Here is a 19,649-nt window from a genome sequence, read left to right on the forward strand (position 1 = left end):
TCGAAGATTGGTCGCAGTGACTAAACGACCAAGCAATTGATCATGTTTTCTCATAATTGAACACAAACAATTCTGGAACACTTGTTTTCATAAACAATATTTTTCACAAGGTTGGTTTTGTCTGTTACATTTCATAAGCACTACAAGCTCGTTTCAAGTCATGATTGAATTTATCTTAAAGACTCCAAGAAATTTATGTTCCTGACATACTAGTCATCCTTTAAACATGTGAAATTTTGCCAAAACACCCAAAAGAACTACATGTACATGTTTTTTCCATATTTTTATGTGCATTAACAAATTTCATTAATGACGCTAACCAGTTTTTTTCGATAATTGATCGGTTGTAATAAACCGATCATCAATTATGAGATTTTAACCAATTCCCAACACTAGCCCACATCACCTGTTTCTGACCAGTAAGAGTGGTACAAGTACTACAATGATCTGGGTGGCTTTGCTTCACAGGCTTTATCCAATTACATAATGTGAGAGGGAAGGGCCAGCTTCCGTGTTCTTCAGAGGTTACACAGAGGTGGAACAAAAACAGAGATCAGTGATTCTACAGTCCGTTTGGCTCAAAAGCGTACCGATGAATTGCAATCTAACTCGAAAACTAATAAACATAAAATACTCAATGAAACGCTGATCATAATCAAAACATCATACCAACTCCTGTGAAGTTTTTTGCAGAATTTTTGTCCTAAAAATAAAAATGTTTAACAAACTATCATTAAAATATTGACACAGTTCACTGTTTGTTACGAGGGAGGAGAGCAGAGAAAGGGACAGCCAGGTGTTCAAGAAGCACGTTCACAGACAAAGTTATTTATTCGTTAACCTGTGCTGTGCCGTCTCCATCCGTTCTCGAACACCTGGCTGTCCCTTTCTCTGCACTCCTGGATGCCCTTTCCCTTGATGCCCATTTGTTTCAGTTTAAAGGAGATTTATTACACAACTGTTTGTGATATGTTATAATGGAAATATATTACACAACTGTTTGTAATATGTTATAAAGGAGATATATTACACAACTGTTTGTAATATGTTATAAAGGAGATATATTACACAACTGTTTGTGATGTTATAAAGGAAATATATTACACAACTGTTTGTAATATGTTATAAAGGAGATATATTACACAACTGTTGTGATATGTTATAAAGGAGATATATTACACAACTGTTTGTGATATGTTATAAAGGATATATATTACACAACTGTTTGTGATATGTTATAAAGGAGATACATTACACACCTGTTTTTGATATGTTATAATGGAAATATATTACACAACTGTTTGTAATATGTTATAAAGGAGATATATTACACAACTGTTTGTGATATTATAAAGGAAATATATTACACAACTGTTTGCAATATGTTATAAAGGAGATATATTACACAACTGTTTGTGATATTATAAAGGAAATATATTACACAACTGTTTGCAATATGTTATAAAGGAGATATACTACACAACTGTTTGTGATATGTTATAAAGGAGATATATTACACAACTGTTTGTGATATGTTATAAAGGAAATATATTACACAACTGTTTGTGATATGTTATAAAGGAGATATATTACACAACTGTTTGTGATATGTTATAAAGGAAATATATTACACAACTGTTTGTGATATGTTATAAAGGAGATATATTACACAACTGTTTGTAATATGTTATAAAGGAGGAAACAAAGTATACATCCACACACAAAAATGTCACATGTGCTTTCATTGTGTTCTAAAAAGTAACAAACAACTGCCCAAATCAGATAGCCAGCTTGTAAGTCAGGTGAAGTCAGGCGGTGACCTCATAGATGCGAGACGACGGCCATTTTACTTTGTTTACAATGCTTATATCTAAATGTTTGATCCACATTTTAAGTTGGTGAGTGAAAAATGAAACATACAACTTTATGAATGACAGTAACTTCCCTCTGTGGCACTTGTCTCTGTCACACATCACTGATGTCATAGGCCACAGAGGGAAATTGAGTAGAGGCCACGTGCCACAGAGGTACAGGTGACCAGTTTCAAGTAACGATATGTGAATGGCTGAAGTTTTTTAGTGCTTAATTAACTAAGTGTTAGCAGGGTATAATTAATTAATTGTTAAATCGCTACTGATGGTAGTGTGGTAATTGTGGCCTCAGAGGGAAGTGCCACAGAGGTACTAAACAACTTACATAAAAAGAGGAATTAATCAAACTATAGACTGTATCAAAGCACCCAATAGGCTCGTCGTTACTACTTAATATACTTTGTCTATTGTTGTATTTGAAGTGGATTAAATGTAATGAATTGTCACAAATGAGAATCTTCTGTATGTACAGCATCTGTAGACCCTGAAATCGAATCATTCACTGTTTATATATTTATGTAACTGTAGTAGATGCTGACAACCATATACATGATATACACTGTTTATATATTTATATAACTGTAGTAGGTGCTGACAACCATATACATGATATACACTGTTTATATATTTATATAACTGTAGTAGATGCTGACAACCATATACATGATATACACTGTTTATATATTTATATAATTGTAGTAGATGCTGACAACCATATACATGATATACACTGTTTATATATTTATATAACTGTAGTAGATGACAACCATATACATGATATACACTGTTTATATATTTATATAACTGTAGTAGGTGCTGACAACCATATACATGATATACACAGTTTATATATTTATATAATTGTAGTAGATGCTGACAACCATATACATGATATACACTGTTTATATATTTATATAACTGTAGTAGATGCTGACAACCATATACATGATATACACTGTTTATATATTTATATAACTGTAGTAGATGCTGACAACCATATACATGATATACACTGTTTATATATTTATATAACTGTAGTAGATGCTGACAACCATATACATGATATACACTGTTTATATATTTATATAACTGTAGTAGATGCTGACAACCATATACATGATATACACTGTTTATATATTTATATAACTGTAGTAGATGCTGACAACCATATACATGATATACACTGTTTATATATTTATATAACTGTAGTAGATGCTGACAACCATATACATGATATACACTGTTTATATATTTATATAACTGTAGTAGATGCTGACAACCATATACATGATATACACTGTTTATATATTTATATAACTGTAGTAGATGCTGACAACCATATACATGATATACACTGTTTATATATTTATATAACTGTAGTAGATGCTGACAACCATATACATGATATACACTGTTTATATATTTATATAACTGTAGTAGATGCTGACAACCATATACATGATATACACTGTTTATATATTTATATAACTGTAGTAGATGCTGACAACCATATACATGATATACACTGTTTATATATTTATATAACTGTAGTAGATGCTGACAACCATATACATGATATACACTGTTTATATATTTATATAACTGTAGTAGATGCTGACAACCATATACATGATATACACTGTTTATATATTTATATAACTGTAGTAGATGCTGACAACCATATACATGATATACACTGTTTATATATTTATATAACTGTAGTAGATGCTGACAACCATATACATGATATACACTGTTTATATATTTATATAACTGTAGTAGATGCTGACAACCATATACATGATATATGTTTATATATTTATATAACTGTAGTAGATGCTGACAACCATATACATGATATACACTGTTTATATATTTATATAACTGTAGTAGATGCTGACAACCATATACATGATATACACTGTTTATATATTTATATAACTGTAGTAGATGCTGACAACCATATACATGATATACACTGTTTATATATTTATATAACTGTAGTAGATGCTGACAACCATATACATGATATACACTGTTTATATATTTATATAACTGTAGTAGATGCTGACAACCATATACATGATATACACTGTTTATATATTTATATAACTGTAGTAGATGCTGACAACCATATACATGATATACACTGTTTATATATTTATATAACTGTAGTAGATGCTGACAACCATATACATGATATGTTTATATATTTATATAACTGTAGTAGATGCTGACAACCATATACATGATATACACTGTTTATATATTTATATAACTGTAGTAGATGCTGACAACCATATACATGATATACACTGTTTATATATTTATATAACTGTAGTAGATGCTGACAACCATATACATGATATACACTGTTTATATATTTATATAACTGTAGTAGATGCTGACAACCATATACATGATATACACTGTTTATATATTTATATAACTGTAGTAGATGCTGACAACCATATACATGATATACACTGTTTATATATTTATATAACTGTAGTAGATGCTGACAACCATATACATGATATACACTGTTTATATATTTATATAACTGTAGTAGATGCTGACAACCATATACATGATATACACTGTTTATATATTTATATAATTGTAGTAGATGCTGACAACCATATACATGATATACACTGTTTATATATTTATATAACTGTAGTAGATGCTGACAACCATATACATGATATACACTGTTTATATATTTATATAATTGTAGTAGATGCTGACAACCATATACATGATATACACTGTTTATATATTTATATAACTGTAGTAGATGCTGACAACCATATACATGATATACACTGTTTATATATTTATATAACTGTAGTAGATGCTGACAACCATATACATGATATACACTGTTTATATATTTATATAATTGTAGTAGATGCTGACAATATACATGATATACACTGTTTATATATTTATATAACTGTAGTAGATGCTGACAACCATATACATGATATACACTGTTTATATATTTATATAACTGTAGTAGATGCTGACAACCATATACATGATATACACAGTTTATATATTTATATAACTGTAGTAGATGCTGACAACCATATACATGATATACACTGTTTATATATTTATATAATTGTAGTAGATGCTGACAACCATATACATGATATACACTGTCTATATATTTATATAACTGTAGTAGATGCTGACAACCATATACATGATATACACTGTTTATATATTTATATAACTGTAGTAGATGCTGACAACCATATACATGATATACACTGTTTATATATTTATATAACTGTAGTAGATGCTGACAACCATATACATGATATACACTGTTTATATATTTATATAATTGTAGTAGATGCTGACAACCATATACATGATATACACTGTTTATATATTTATATAACTGTAGTAGATGCTGACAACCATATACATGATATACACTGTTTATATATTTATATAACTGTAGTAGATGCTGACAACCATATACATGATATACACTGTTTATATATTTATATACTAGTAACTGTAGTAGATGCTGATAATCATATACATGATATACACTGTTTAGTATACAATCAGGATAACTTACCTGAATAAATATATTTTTGACAGTGATGATGCAAATATTTTTTACATGTTTCTGCATGGGGAAGTGTGTGAAATATGAAACATGACAGGTATATTTGAGTATAATACTGTCTGTTTTTGTTTTTGTCCCCCGACGCAATGCGGAACGGGGGACTATGTATTCAGCGGCGTCCGTCCGTCCGGACGTCCTGATTCTTGTTTACGCGATATCTGATGAACTGTTATACCCAATGTCTTCAAATTTGGTGACAGCCTACATTGGGGGATTACGCAGTCACCAGTCGATTTGGGTGACCTTGACCTTAATTTCAAGGTCACCATCTCATGAAGTGTTGTACCCAATGTCTTGAAATTTGGTGACAGTCTACATTAGGGGATTATGCAGTCATCAGTCGATTTGGGTGACCTTGACCTTATTTTCAAGGTCACCACGACACTGACCACTTTTCAAACTGTTGATAAATTGATATCTCATGCACTGTTGTACCCAGTGTCTTCAAATTTGGTGACAGCCTGCATTGGGGTATTACACAGACACCAGTTTATTTGGGTGACCTTGACCTTATCTTCAAGGTCACCACGATACTTTGACCGCTTTTTAAAGGCGATATCTCATAAAACATTGCACCCAATGTTTTCAAGTATGTTGACAGCCTACATTGGGTAATTATGCAGACACCAGTCATTTCAGGCATCTTGTATGTGACCCAAAAATAAAAAGTAGTAAATATAGATATTCCATTCTTTAGTGGCCATATCAGTGGCAAACACTTGTTTTTACTAGTTTGTTGTTAAAATAAATTGGGTGTTCAATATATAACAAACTTTATGGATAACAACTTCTTTTAGTTCGTGAGTGCAAATTTTCGATACAGTTTCTTGTACCGTTGTCAAGCTTGATTTGAACATGATGAGAAGAGGGTGTATATATACTGAATGTAACAAAGAAAACAACATGTAATTCACATAACTGGCTTGGCAGTAAGCTGATGAAGCCAGTGAGTTGACAAAGGCAAGGCATGGCATGGAAGCCAGTGGTGTACAAATAATGAGATGTTTATACAGTAGATTGGGCTTGGTGGAGGAGGTGAGGTAAAATGGTTGTGCTTGAGAATATTTCGCTCATGTGACGACGTGCATGCGTGTGTATGTGTATGTGCGGCTGCTTGTACTAGCCCAGACTGAAGCTGGTTTTATAGTGCTAGCCCACTGAGATACCATGCTGCAGTGAAGCATGAATACCCCACTCAGACACATTATACTGACTCCAAGCCGACCAGTCCTTGTTGTACCCATTAATGCTGAGCGCCAGGCAGGGACCAACAAGTACCATATTTTAATGTCTTTTGGTGTGACGCGGTCGGGGATCGAACCCGTGACCTTCTGCCCATCCGCTTGGTGGAGGAGTGCATCATAAGCGGATGGAATGAATATCCTTGGTCTCGGTTGTTGGTGGGCTTTTGGCGTTTGATGTGGATGGCTTTGGTGAGCTTGAGTTTAGTCTGTTGGATTGTTAGCAAGAATGGGTCAGTCCACTCTATTTTATGATTGAGGCTTGCTTTGATGTGGTCAGAGATGGCTGATTTGCTGTTGAAATTGGTGACAGAAGTCTTTTTCTTGTGTGTTGATTGGTCGGGATGTTTCGCCTATGTAACTCTGTCCACAATCACAGTTTATTTTTATTTTGTTGATGTGTCAAGAATAAGCTGATTAATTCTGTTGCTAGAAGTTCACCTTGAAGAATTGAATTCAAGTAAAAACCATTGGTATATAAATATTTATCTGATCTTATTAAGTCATAACAGGGACAAGAAAAGAAGTAATGGAGAGATACTTCCCATGGATACCCACATGCACAATTCAGATTATTTGAAACATGTCTACTAAAACAATGAGAGTTCAAGTCACTACAACCCAACCTGAGGCAAGCATGGATTATTTTACAAAATATAGATCCAAATTTTTTCATCAACATTTCCTTGTTTGATCTGTAATGAATTAATTCCATAAACTGTCAAATTAGAAAACTAATCAATCTGTGTTCAGCAGTTTCAGTGTTGACATCAGACTGATCGTCTTCACTTGACACCTCCTCCTGGCTTTCTTTGCTGCTGTCATGATTATTTTGACTAACCACGGGCTCATATTGGTATGGACGAATATGTGTAAGGCCATTGAGCAAAAATTCAATCTTTTTGTGGGTGTTATTGTCTGTGGATTAGGGGTGAGTGATAATACCAGTTAACCCGTATATTGCAATTCGAACTTCACAATAAGATATATTGCGGTACACTTTTCGGTACACCGGTTCTCCTGATACGATAAGTAAAATTTCGTCAAGTAGTGAAAACTACTAATACCATTTGCATTTCCTTTTTATTATTATACGTTAATAGTTTTGAGAATGTTTATTGGTCATATAATTGCATTTTCGTGACTCTTAAACCATGTAAATAAAAAACTAGATTGGTACCGGCACTTGTTGTAAGAATAAACAAACCAAAATGGCGAACGCTGCTGCAGATGCTTTTTCTTGAGTTCCAAACTTTAGAGCGAAGTCTTTAATTTGGAAACATTTTCAATTGATCTCTTGTACAATCACATTTGAGTCCTGACAGTGGCCAGTGGCATCATTTCAAAAGAAAAGAAACAGTAATTTCATTACCTTAAACCATGTATTAGACTTCCACAATATATTGCAACACACATTGCAATACGCCAACACATATCGCAATATATCTCAGTACGAAACTTTTGGCAATACCCAACCCTACTGTCGATGCCATCGAGAATGTCAGTAAACTTCTAAACATGAAGAGCGATTAGCAGCAAGTCGACTGGCTACCATGATGTCAGGTCATGTGATAACAACTCAGCTCATTAACTGTCAGTAGTTTCTGGAATGCTAGTACTTTTTTAACGATTTTTGCTATTAAGATTGACTTTTGTCTTCTTCACGTTACTAATTTTGGTATGCCCTATAAATGATTAAAGTATTTTACTGCGCATCTCGTTTAGCTACAGATGTGCTCACCATACAGTGACAAAGGCCTTATTTAAATAGTTAGACAAAGTATATTACTTTGGTTAATCATAATAATTTCATTAAAAAATATTATCTGTGCTTTGAAAAAGTGTTTGGAAACTGGCCTAGGAAGGGCTTAAAATATCATGAGTTTCTATAAAACTGTTATTAACTGCTATATCCTATGATATTAAGATGTTGTCATGAATAATTATGAAAAGGACTACTATGGTTATAGGTCTGCATGCACAGAGGTGTAGAGAAAGACTGAATTGAAACATTCAGTGTGAAAGTAGCTCACATATCCATACCGCCAATAATTATTCCCAATGCAATCACATATCCATAATTATTACATTTACCACATGCATACTTCATTGAGTGTATCACCATGTGGTGTGGGGCACCTTGCTGCACCCTTGGAGTGAAGTTGGTGCGGGGGAACCTTGCTGCACCCTTGGAGTGAAGTTGGTTACACCAAGTGATAGTGTATCACCATGTGGTGTGGGGCACCTTGGTGCACCCTTGGAGTGAAGTTGGTTACACCACGTGATAGCAAGTGTATCACCATGTGGTGTTGGGCACCTTGGTGCACCCTTGGAGTGAAGTTGGTTACACCACGTGATAGCAAGTGTATCACCATGTGGTGTGGGGAACCTTCCTGCACCCTTGGAGTGAAGTTGGTTACACCATGTGATAGTGAGTGTATCACCATGTGGTGTGGGGGAACCTTCCTGCACCCTTGGAGTGAAGTTGGTTACACCCTTGGAGTGAAGTTGGTTACACCATGTGATAGTGAGTGTATCACCATGTGGTGTGGGGAACCTTGCTGCACCCTTGGAGTGAAGTTGGTTACACCACGTGATAGTGAGTGTATCACCATGTGGTGTGGGGAACCTTGGTGCACCCTTGGAGTGAAGTTGGTTACACCATGTGATAGTGAGTGTATCACCATGTGGTGTGGGGAACCTTGCTGCACCCTTGGAGTGAAGTTGGTTACACCACGTGATAGTGAGTGTATCACCATGTGGTGTGGGGAACCTTGGTGCACCCTTGGAGTGAAGTTGGTTACACCACGTGATAGTGAGTGTATCACCATGTGGTGTGGGGGAACCTTGGTGCACCCTTGGAGTGAAGTTGGTTACACCACGTGATAGTGAGTGTATCACCATGTGGTGTGGGGAACCTTGGTGCACCCTTGGAGTGAAGTTGGTTACACCACGTGATAGTGAGTGTATCACCATGTGGTGTGTGGGAACCTTGGTGCACCCTTGGAGTGAAGTTGGTTACACCATGTGATAGTGAGTGTATCACCATGTGGTGTGGGGAACCTTGCTGCACCCTTGGAGTGAAGTTGGTTACACCATGTGATAGTGAGTGTATCACCATGTGGTGTGGGGGAACCTTCCTGCACCCTTGGAGTGAAGTTGGTTACACCACGTGATAGTGAGTGTATCACCATGTGGTGTGGGGAACCTTGGTGCACCCTTGGAGTGAAGTTGGTTACACCACGTGATAGTGAGTGTATCACCATGTGGTGTGGGGAACCTTCCTGCACCCTTGGAGTGAAGTTGGTTACACCATGTGATAGTGAGTGTATCACCATGTGGTGTGGGGAACCTTCCTGCACCTTTGGAGTGAAGTTGGTTACACCATGTGATAGTGAGCGTATCACCATGTGGTGTGGGGAACCTTCCTGCACCCTTGGAGTGAAGTTGGTTACACCATGTGATAGTGAGTGTATCACCATGTGGTTTTGGGAACCTTGGTGCACCCTTGGAGTGAAGTTGGTTACACCATGTGATAGTGAGTGTATCACCATGTGGTGTGGGGAACCTTGGTGCACCCTTGGAGTGAAGTTGGTTACACCATGTGATAGTGAGTGTATCACCATGTGGTGTGGGGAACCTTGGTGCACCCTTGGAGTGAAGTTGGTTACACCTGCGTGATAGTGAGTGTATCACCATGTGGTGTGGGGAACCTTGGTGCACCCTTGGAGTGAAGTTGGTTACACCATGTGATGAGTGAGTGTATCACCATGTGGTGTGGGGAACCTTGGTGCACCCTTGGAGTGAAGTTGGTTACACCATGTGATAGTGAGTGTATCACCATGTGGTGTGGGGAACCTTGGTGCACCCTTGGAGTGAAGTTGGTTACACCATGTGATAGTGAGTGTATCACCAGGTGGTGTGGGGAACCTTGGTGCACCCTTGGAGTGAAGTTGGTTACACCAAGTGATAGTGAGTGTATCACCATGTGGTGTGGGGAACCTTGGTGCACCCTTGGAGTGAAGTTGGTTACACCACGTGATAGTGAGTGTATCACCATGTGGTGTGGGGAACCTTGCTGCACCCTTGGAGTGAAGTTGGTTACACCATGTGATAGTGAGTGTATCACCATGTGGTGTGGGGAACCTTGGTGCACCCTTGGAGTGAAGTTGGTTACACCATGTGATAGTGAGTGTATCACCATGTGGTGTGGGGAACCTTGGTGCACCCTTGGAGTGAAGTTGGTTACACCATGTGATAGTGAGTGTATCACCATGTGGTGTGGGGAACCTTGGTGCACCCTTGAGTGAAGTTGGTTACACCATGTGATAGTGAGTGTATCACCATGTGGTGTGGGGAACCTTGGTGCACCCTTGGAGTGAAGTTGGTTACACCATGTGATAGTGAGTGTATCACCATGTGGTGTGGGGAACCTTGCTGCACCCTTGGAGTGAAGTTGGTTACACCATGTGATAGTGTATCACCATGTGGTGTGGGGAACCTTGGTGCACCCTTGGAGTGAAGTTGGTTACACCACGTGATAGTGAGTGTATCACCATGCAGTGTGCGGAACCTTGGTGCACCCTTGGGGTGAAGTTGGTGCGGGGGAACCTTGCTGCACCCTTGGAGTGAAGTTGGTAACACCATGTGATAGTGAGTGTATCACCATGTGGTGTGGGGAACCTTGCTGCACCCTTGGAGTGAAGTTGGTTACACCACGTGATAGCAAGTGTATCACCATGTGGTGTGGGGGAACCTTCCTGCACCCTTGGAGTGAAGTTGGTTACACCATGTGATAGTGTATCACCATGTGGTGAGGGGCACCTTGGTGCACCCTTGGAGTGAAGTTGGTTACACCATGTGATAGTGAGTGTATCACATGTGGTGTGGGGAACCTTCCTGCACCCTTGGAGTGAAGTTGGTTACACCATGTGATAGTGAGTGTATCACCATGTGGTGTGGGGGAACCTTCCTGCACCCTTGGAGTGAAGTTGGTTACACCATGTGATAGTGAGTGTATCACCATGTGGTGTGGGGCACCTTGGTGCACCCTTGGAGTGAAGTTGGTTACACTATATGATAGTGAGTGTATCACCATGTGGTGTGGGGGAACCTTCCTGCACCCTTAGAGTGAAGTTGGTTACACCATGTGTTACGAGAGTGTTTATTTTGTAATTTGTAATAACATTGGTTAGGTGATAATAATTATGAGTCACAATGTTTTGAGTGTTGGTTGTGGGTCACAATTCGAGTCATATATACTGAGTCAAAGAAGAAACTTCACATTCTTTCTTCAGGACACTATTAAAGCACAAGAGATGGTAAGATGGTTAAATTGTTATTATTTCATTGCTAAGATCTGTGTGATGTACTCGATACACTGACAGTGCCATAATCAGTTCCATTAGGCTACACCGCTGTTCCAAAACATGGGTATACAGAATGTCAAGTCACAAGATTAAAAATGCGAAATTTCTCAGTTCAATATCGTATATGGCCGCCCCGCGCATTCACCACTGCCAAACACCGTCTCCTCATCGACTGCCTGATGCTTGTGAACACGTGGTTGGGGATTCTGCGCCATTGCTCTTGCAAGGCAGCGCCAAGTTCCTGCAAATTCTGAGGTTGGTTCCTAAGACCACAAAGCCTTCTCCCAAGTGCATCCCAAACGTGCTCTATTGGATTAAGGTCAGGGGACCTCGATGGCCAGTCCATGACGATGATTTCAGCGTTTTGAAGGAAATTTCGTGTCAACATCGCGGTATGCAGCCGAGCATTATCATGCTGGAACTGTAGACCTGGGCCATGAGCCGCCATGAAAGGAACGAGTTCAGGGGTGAGCACCTGGTCGCTGTAAGCAGCAGCTGTGAGGTTTCCACGGATGACCAGAAGTCGGGAATGGTTGTTCGCACAGAAAGCACCCCACACCATGCAACTTCCGCCCCCGAATCTGTCGACTTCCTGTACACAACATTGGGCATACCGTTCATGACGTCGTCTCCAGACTCTATGCCTGCCGTCTGCTAATTTGAGGGTAAACCTGGATTCATCGCTACAGACGACTCGATTCCAGTTTCTCTGGGTCCATCGGAGGTGACGTTGGGCCCACAGCAGACGTTGGCGTTGATGAAACGGCGCAATATTGTCAGTATTATTGATATGGGCGTCGAGAATGGAGATTGGCAGCCGCAAACCGATTCACGAATGGTCTGTGAGGACAGTCGACCTCTAAACATCTCAGCCCTGGTTCGTGTAGCCGGCAGAAATCTGTCACGTAGGTGGCGTGAGGACGATTTGGCGGTCTTCTGCTCGTGGCGCCACATCGTGGGCGACCGATCTTGGGCGATCAGAAGTGGTGCCAGTTTGTTGTAGATGACCTGCATCAAGTCATACACAATGTACGGCGGCTGCATCCCATTGCTCTTGCGGCGTCAATAACTGATCTTTCCTCTTGCAACATGCCACCGGCACGTTCACGTTGCACATTTGACAATCGTGGCATTTCAAGTACCGTTAGAACTGTGGTTTAAAAGGGTTTTTTCAATTCCTGAGGCCAATGCAAACACGTGCATATGAAGAAAACTTCGATGCGAAGATCACGTGATCGACTGCACGTCCAAAACCTGATTTGGCACTAATGTCATTTGCACGACGAATGGATGGGTTTGAGTGGGTTTTGCTAACGTTTTTCTAGAGTCGAAAGATAGGTATCCCATTTCGGATACATAGATGTATCATCAGAGAAAAATTATTCATTATTTTTCAAATTACATTTTGTGAAGTTTCTTTTTTGATTCAGTATGGTCAGTGGCAACAGTATTTTAGCGGCACGCCTTTATGATAGCGCTCCAGAGTTACCTCCCTTGACCGGATGTTTATGTTTTGACATCATCGTGTCGTATGTTCAACATGTTTCGAGAAAGATCTAAGTGTTTAATGATACAGCCATGCTTTGCTGGAAAGTTCGAGAATCTGTGTCAGTATATATAAAGGCTGGCTGTTGTGTGGTCCGACATGCAAGGACTGATACTCGGACTAACACATGGACTTATCATATCACTGGAGATGTGTTCGTCGTCGTCTGTTATCAACATCGTTTGACCTACATTCCATGCTGACCATGCGTGCCTGACCGCTCTCTTTGTAAACTACCTTCAATTAGAATATCACTGTAATAGCAAGACTCTGGTGAGTTAATATTTTATATTTGTGACCCATTACTTTAGATTTGTGACTCAACTGCATTGTACTAGAAATCTGTATTGTGATTCATTGTAGCTTGCTCACTGTTTGTTCAATATATTATTGGATATTTTAGAGTTAGATTTGTCTGTGTTATATTTTGCTGGTTCAAAGAGGGATTCTTAAACCTTTTGTCACAGCAATTATTTAACCGTAACAAAATTGGGGGCTCGTCCGGGATTGAATTCATTTGACATTTTGAGACCTATTGTGAAATTGTTTTCAAATTTCTGCAATTTTGCAACAAGTTAATTGTGAAACCAGCCAAATGGTGTTTGAACTTGAGAAGTTTCTTGAATCCCCTACCCATGAGACAGTCAGTGGATTACGCAAATCAGATTTATTGCAAATTTCTTCACATTTCAAACTTGAGGCCAAACCTGCTATGAGGAAATTTCAGATTTTGAAAATTGTGTTGAATCACTTTATCGATGAGGAAGTTTTTAGGCATGAGGTTTTGGAAATGGTGAAAGAAGAGAATTCAGAAAATTTGGAGATGAAAAAGCTTGAAATTCAGTTGCAAATTCAGAAAGAAGAAATAGAATATAGAAAAGAAAAAGAAGAAATGGATGTGATAAAGTTTGAAATGGAGAAGGAAAAATAAATAGAATAGAGAAAATTGGAAGTTGACAGAGAAATTGAACTGAAACGGCTAGAAAAGTCTTCTCCTCCGTCAAACTCTTCCTCTTTTGACATTGCAAGGCATGCAAGACTGGTACCACCTTTTAATGAGAAAGAAGTAGACAAATACTTCCTACATTTTGAAAAAGTTGCTGAAAACCTCAAGTGGCCTAGAGAGTCATGGACTATGCTACTGCAAACTGTTTTGAAGGGTAAAGCTCAGGATGCTTACTCGGCCTTGTCGATACAGCAAAGCTCAGACTATGATCTTGTCAAAAAGACACTTTTAAAAGCTTATGAGTTAGTGCCTGAAGCTTATCATCAGGAATTTAGAAATGCTCTTAAAATGGACAATGAGACTTATGTAGAGTTTGCTAGAGAAAAGGAAACTTGTTTGATAGGTGGTGTGGGTCTAGGGAAGTCACAGATTTTGATGGTTTGAGACAGTTAGTTTTGATGGAAGATTTCAAGCAGAGTGTTCATTCTGATCTCAAGACTTATTTGGATGAACATAAGGTTGATGACTTACATGAGGCAGCCATGTTGGCAGATGATTATTGTTTGACTCACAAGAGTTCTTTTAGGTCTCCGGGTTATACAAAGATTTCTGGCCAAAAGGGCTTTTCCCCGGGTAAGACTGTAGGACATGCAGGTTACAGTGGTGTTAGAACAGGTTCAAACTCTTCTGACAAGCAGTCACATTCTTTTCAGTCTAAGCCTAAGACTACCAGTGGTTCTGATCCTGTTTGTGCATATTGTAAAAAGCCAGGTCATTTGATTTCTGCATGTTACAAACTCCAGTTTATAAATCAGGCTGTAGGTTCCCCAAATGCTTTTGTGTCAATCGCACCTAAGCCTTTCTTTCCAGGTGGTTCTGAGGAGAGTATTTTTGGTGAGAATAAGTCCCCAGATTCTGTAGTTCGGAAGGAGTTTTTGCCCTTTGTTTCTCAGGGTTCTGTGTCGCTTATGGGAGATAATTCTACCCCACGGCCCGTTATTATCTTGAGGGATACTGGAGCTCTACAATCTCTGATTTTGAAGGATATTTTGCCTTTTTCTGATGAGCCTTCAGCGAACTCAGATGTTTTGCTTCAGGCTATAGGTGGCAATTCTTCTGCTCCTCTCCATTTTGTGAATTTAACTTCAGATCTGATTTCTGGTGAGGTGAAAGTTGGTGTTCTTGACTCTCTCCCAGTTCCGGGTGTCGATTTGTTGATCGGTAATGATCTTATGGGGGCCAAAGTTGGTGCTGATCCCATTGTCACTGTTTCTGCGGAGAGTTCAGTTAGTACAGAAAAGTTGGAGGATGAATTTCCGGGTATTTTTCCTTCTTGTGCAGTGACTCGTTCAATGTCGAAAGGCATTTCTTCCAAGACTTCTTTGCTGAATGATACCTTTTATGATTTGTCAGATACTTTCATGGATCATTCTTTTTGTGAGGTAGAGGGTGGTGACTTATCTTCAAAGAGTAGTGACTCTTCAGGTCTTCTTGATAAGTCTGATAGTTTGTCAGGTGGTGATCACATTCTTTCCAGAGAGCAGCTTATTAGTGCGCAGGGTGAGGATGTTGAATTGCAGAAGTTGGCTAGTAAGGCTATTTCTTTTGAGGAGGTTAGCAAGGTTCCAGTTTGTTATTATTTCAAGGATAGTGTTCTGATGAGGAATTATAGGTCGCCGGATGTTATCCGCGGAGGATGAATTGAAACTGTATCATCAAATTGTGGTTCCGAATTTATTTCGAAAGCATGTACTTTCATTGGCACATGAAAGTCCCATGGCAGGTCATCTTGGTGTAAACAAAACTTGTGAGAAAATTTTGGCACATTTCTTTTGGCCCAGTTTGAGACAAGATGTGGCTGAATTTTGTAAAACCTGTCATGCATGCCAAATTGTTGGAAAACCAAATCAGAAAATTCCTACCGCACCTTTAAAACCTATACCGGCCTTTGAGGAACCTTTCCGTAGAGTTATTATTGATTGTGTTGGTCCACTACCTAAGACAAAGTCTGGTAATCAGTATCTTCTCACTATCATGTGTGCCTCTACCAGATTTCCCGAAGCAGTTCCGCTTCGTAGGATTGTTGCTCCTGTGATTGTCAAGGCTTTGATCAAGTTTTTCACCTTAGTTGGTTTGCCAGATGTTGTTCTGTCTGATCAGGGCTCAAATTTTATGTCTAAGGTGTTTCAACAAGCTATGTACCAGTTGGGTGTATTAAGCAAATTAAGTCTAGTGCTTATCATCCGGAGTCACAGGGAGCTTTAGAGAGGTTTCATCAAACTTTGAAGAATATGATCAAGACTTATTGTTTTGAGACAGAGAAAGATTGGGATGAGGGTGTGCATTTGTTGTTGTTTGCTGTCAGGGAGTCAGTTCAGGAAAGGTAAGGGTTTAGCCCCTTTGAGCTTGTATTTGGTCACAGTGTGTGCAGGCCACTAAAACATTTAAAAGAACAATGGTTCAATCACAATCCTGAGATCAATCTTTTAGACTATGTGTCTACATTTCGGGACAGACTCTCCAAAAGCATGTGAGTTGGTCAGACAAAACTTGAAAGTTTCACAAGCAAAAATGAAACAAAACTATGACAGAAAGTCAAAAGAGAGAAAATTCATTCATGGTGAGAAAGTGTTAGTCTTACTTCCCATTCCTGGTCAACCACTGAGAGCTAGATATCAAGGTCCATATGTTGTTGACAAAAAGGTTAGCGACACAGACTATGTTGTCCTTTACGCCTGGCCGTCGTAAACAAAAGAGATTGTGTCATGAAAACATGATTAAAAAATACCATGACAGGTTTGAAACCAAACAGGTCAATTGTATTGCCACACTCTCCCCAGTTACTGATTGCACTAAAGACAATGGTGAACATGTTGACAATATTGATGATGGTGTTAGCAATGTGAAGTTTGATGACCTTAGTGATAATGTTTCACCAAAGTTAAGAAATTCTGATGTGTTAGCTCACCTTGATGAGAAACTATCACATTTATCCCCTGAGCAGAAAGTTCAATGTCAGATTTGATTCATGAGTTCTCTCATTTATTTCCTGATGTGCCTGGTCGAACTGATGTTGTTAGCCATGATATAGATGTAGGTGATGCTGTGCCTGTAAAACAACACCCATATCGCATGAACCCTGAGAAACGTGAAATTCTGCGGAAAGAAGTGAAATACATGCTGGACAATGACATTATTGAACCCATTGACAGTCCGTGGAGTTCACCATGTGTCCTTGTGCCGAAGAGCGGTGGAGGTGGTTGGCGCTGCTGTGCTGACATGAAAGCTGTCAATGCGCTCTCACGAACTGATTCGTATCCAATACCGAGAGTGGACGATTGCATCGATTACATTGGTCAAGCTAGATATATAAGTAAGTTTGACTTACTGAAGGGCTTCTGGCAGATTCCACTCACAGACCGTGCAAAGAAAATATCGGCATTTGCTACACCAGATGGACTGTATCAATACAAAGTGATGCCGTTTGGTCTGAAGAACGCACCAGCGACGTTCCAGAGACTCGTTAACAATGTCACATCTGATCTTGATAGTGTTGAAGCTTACATGGATGATGTCATCAATTAAGACATGGAGTGGGAAGACCATCTGAAAAGAACTCGTGCTTTCTTTGAAAGACTGTCTGAAGCAAAATTGACTGTGAATCTTGCAAAGTGTGAATTTGGAAAGGCACAAGTTGAATTTTTAGGGCATGTTGTAGGGCACGGCCAGGTACAGCCAGTTCATGCTAAGGTTGAAGCTATTGTACATTTTCCAGTACCTCAGTCTAACAGAGAACTCATGAGATTCTTGGGTATGGCAGGCTATTATAAAAAGTTTTGTCAAAATTTCTCAGATGTTGTAACACCACTTACCAACCTTTTGGGGGAAAAAGGTAAAATTCCAGTGGGATAGCAGTTGTCAGATTGCATTTGAAAAAGTCAAAGCCATACTCATGAATTCTCCAGTGTTGCAGGCTCCCAATTTTGAGAAAGCATTTAAGTTACAAATTGATGCAAGTGATGTAGGTGGAGGTGCTGTCCTGATTCAAGAGGATGATTCGGGAATTGAACATCCAGTTTGTTATTTTTCCAAGAAGTTTGACAAGCATCAAAGAAATTATTCTACCATTGAGAAAGAGACATTAGGTCTTTTGCTAGCTTTGCAGCATTTTGAAGTGTACCTAGGTACCACTACTTTGCCAATTGAAGTGTTTACTGATCACAATCCCTTGACTCTTCTTCATAAAATGAAGAACAAGAATCAAAGACTTATGAGGTGGAGTTTGACTTTGCAAGGGTTCAATCTTGTGATTAGACACATTAAAGGCAAAGACAATGTTTGTGCTGATGCACTTTCCAGATTGTAAATGTATAATGACTTGATGGTGCTGTATGATTGTATCTGCATTATATCATAGTAATTCTGCAAGATGTTTCTCATGTTGTTCATATTATTACATGTCATCTTATTATGTTAGTATTTTGCTATGATTGTAACAGAAAGTTTCTGTGAAACTTTCTTTTCCTTAAGGGGGAGAGTGTTACGAGAGTGTGTTTTTCGTAATTTGTAATAACATTGATTAGGTGATAATGATTATGAGTCACAATGTTTAAAGTTTTGACTGTTGGTTGTGGGTCACATTTTGAGTCATATAAGTTCAGTGGCAACAGTATTTTAGCGGCACGCCTTTATGATAGCGCTCCAGAATTACCTCCCTTGACCGGATGTTTGTGTTGACATCGTCATGTCGTATGTTCAACATGTTTCGAGAAAGATCTAAGTGTTTAGTGATACAGCCATGCTTTGCTGGAAAGTTCGAGAATCTGTGTCAATATATTTAAAGGCTGGCTGTTGTGTGGTGCGACGCAAAAGACTGACACACAGACTAACATACGGAATTACATGGATCTTTCACTGGAGTTGCCCATCGTTGTTTGCCTTCGTCACAACTCCATCGTCTGACCCTGACACTTCGTGCCTGACAGCTTTCATTTGTAAACAAGCTCCATTTATATATCTGATCT

Source organism: Haliotis rubra, unplaced genomic scaffold, assembly GCF_003918875.1.
Source record: "Haliotis rubra isolate DU_JTF1 unplaced genomic scaffold, ASM391887v1 Scf1217, whole genome shotgun sequence".
Lineage (NCBI taxonomy): Eukaryota > Metazoa > Mollusca > Gastropoda > Lepetellida > Haliotidae > Haliotis > Haliotis rubra.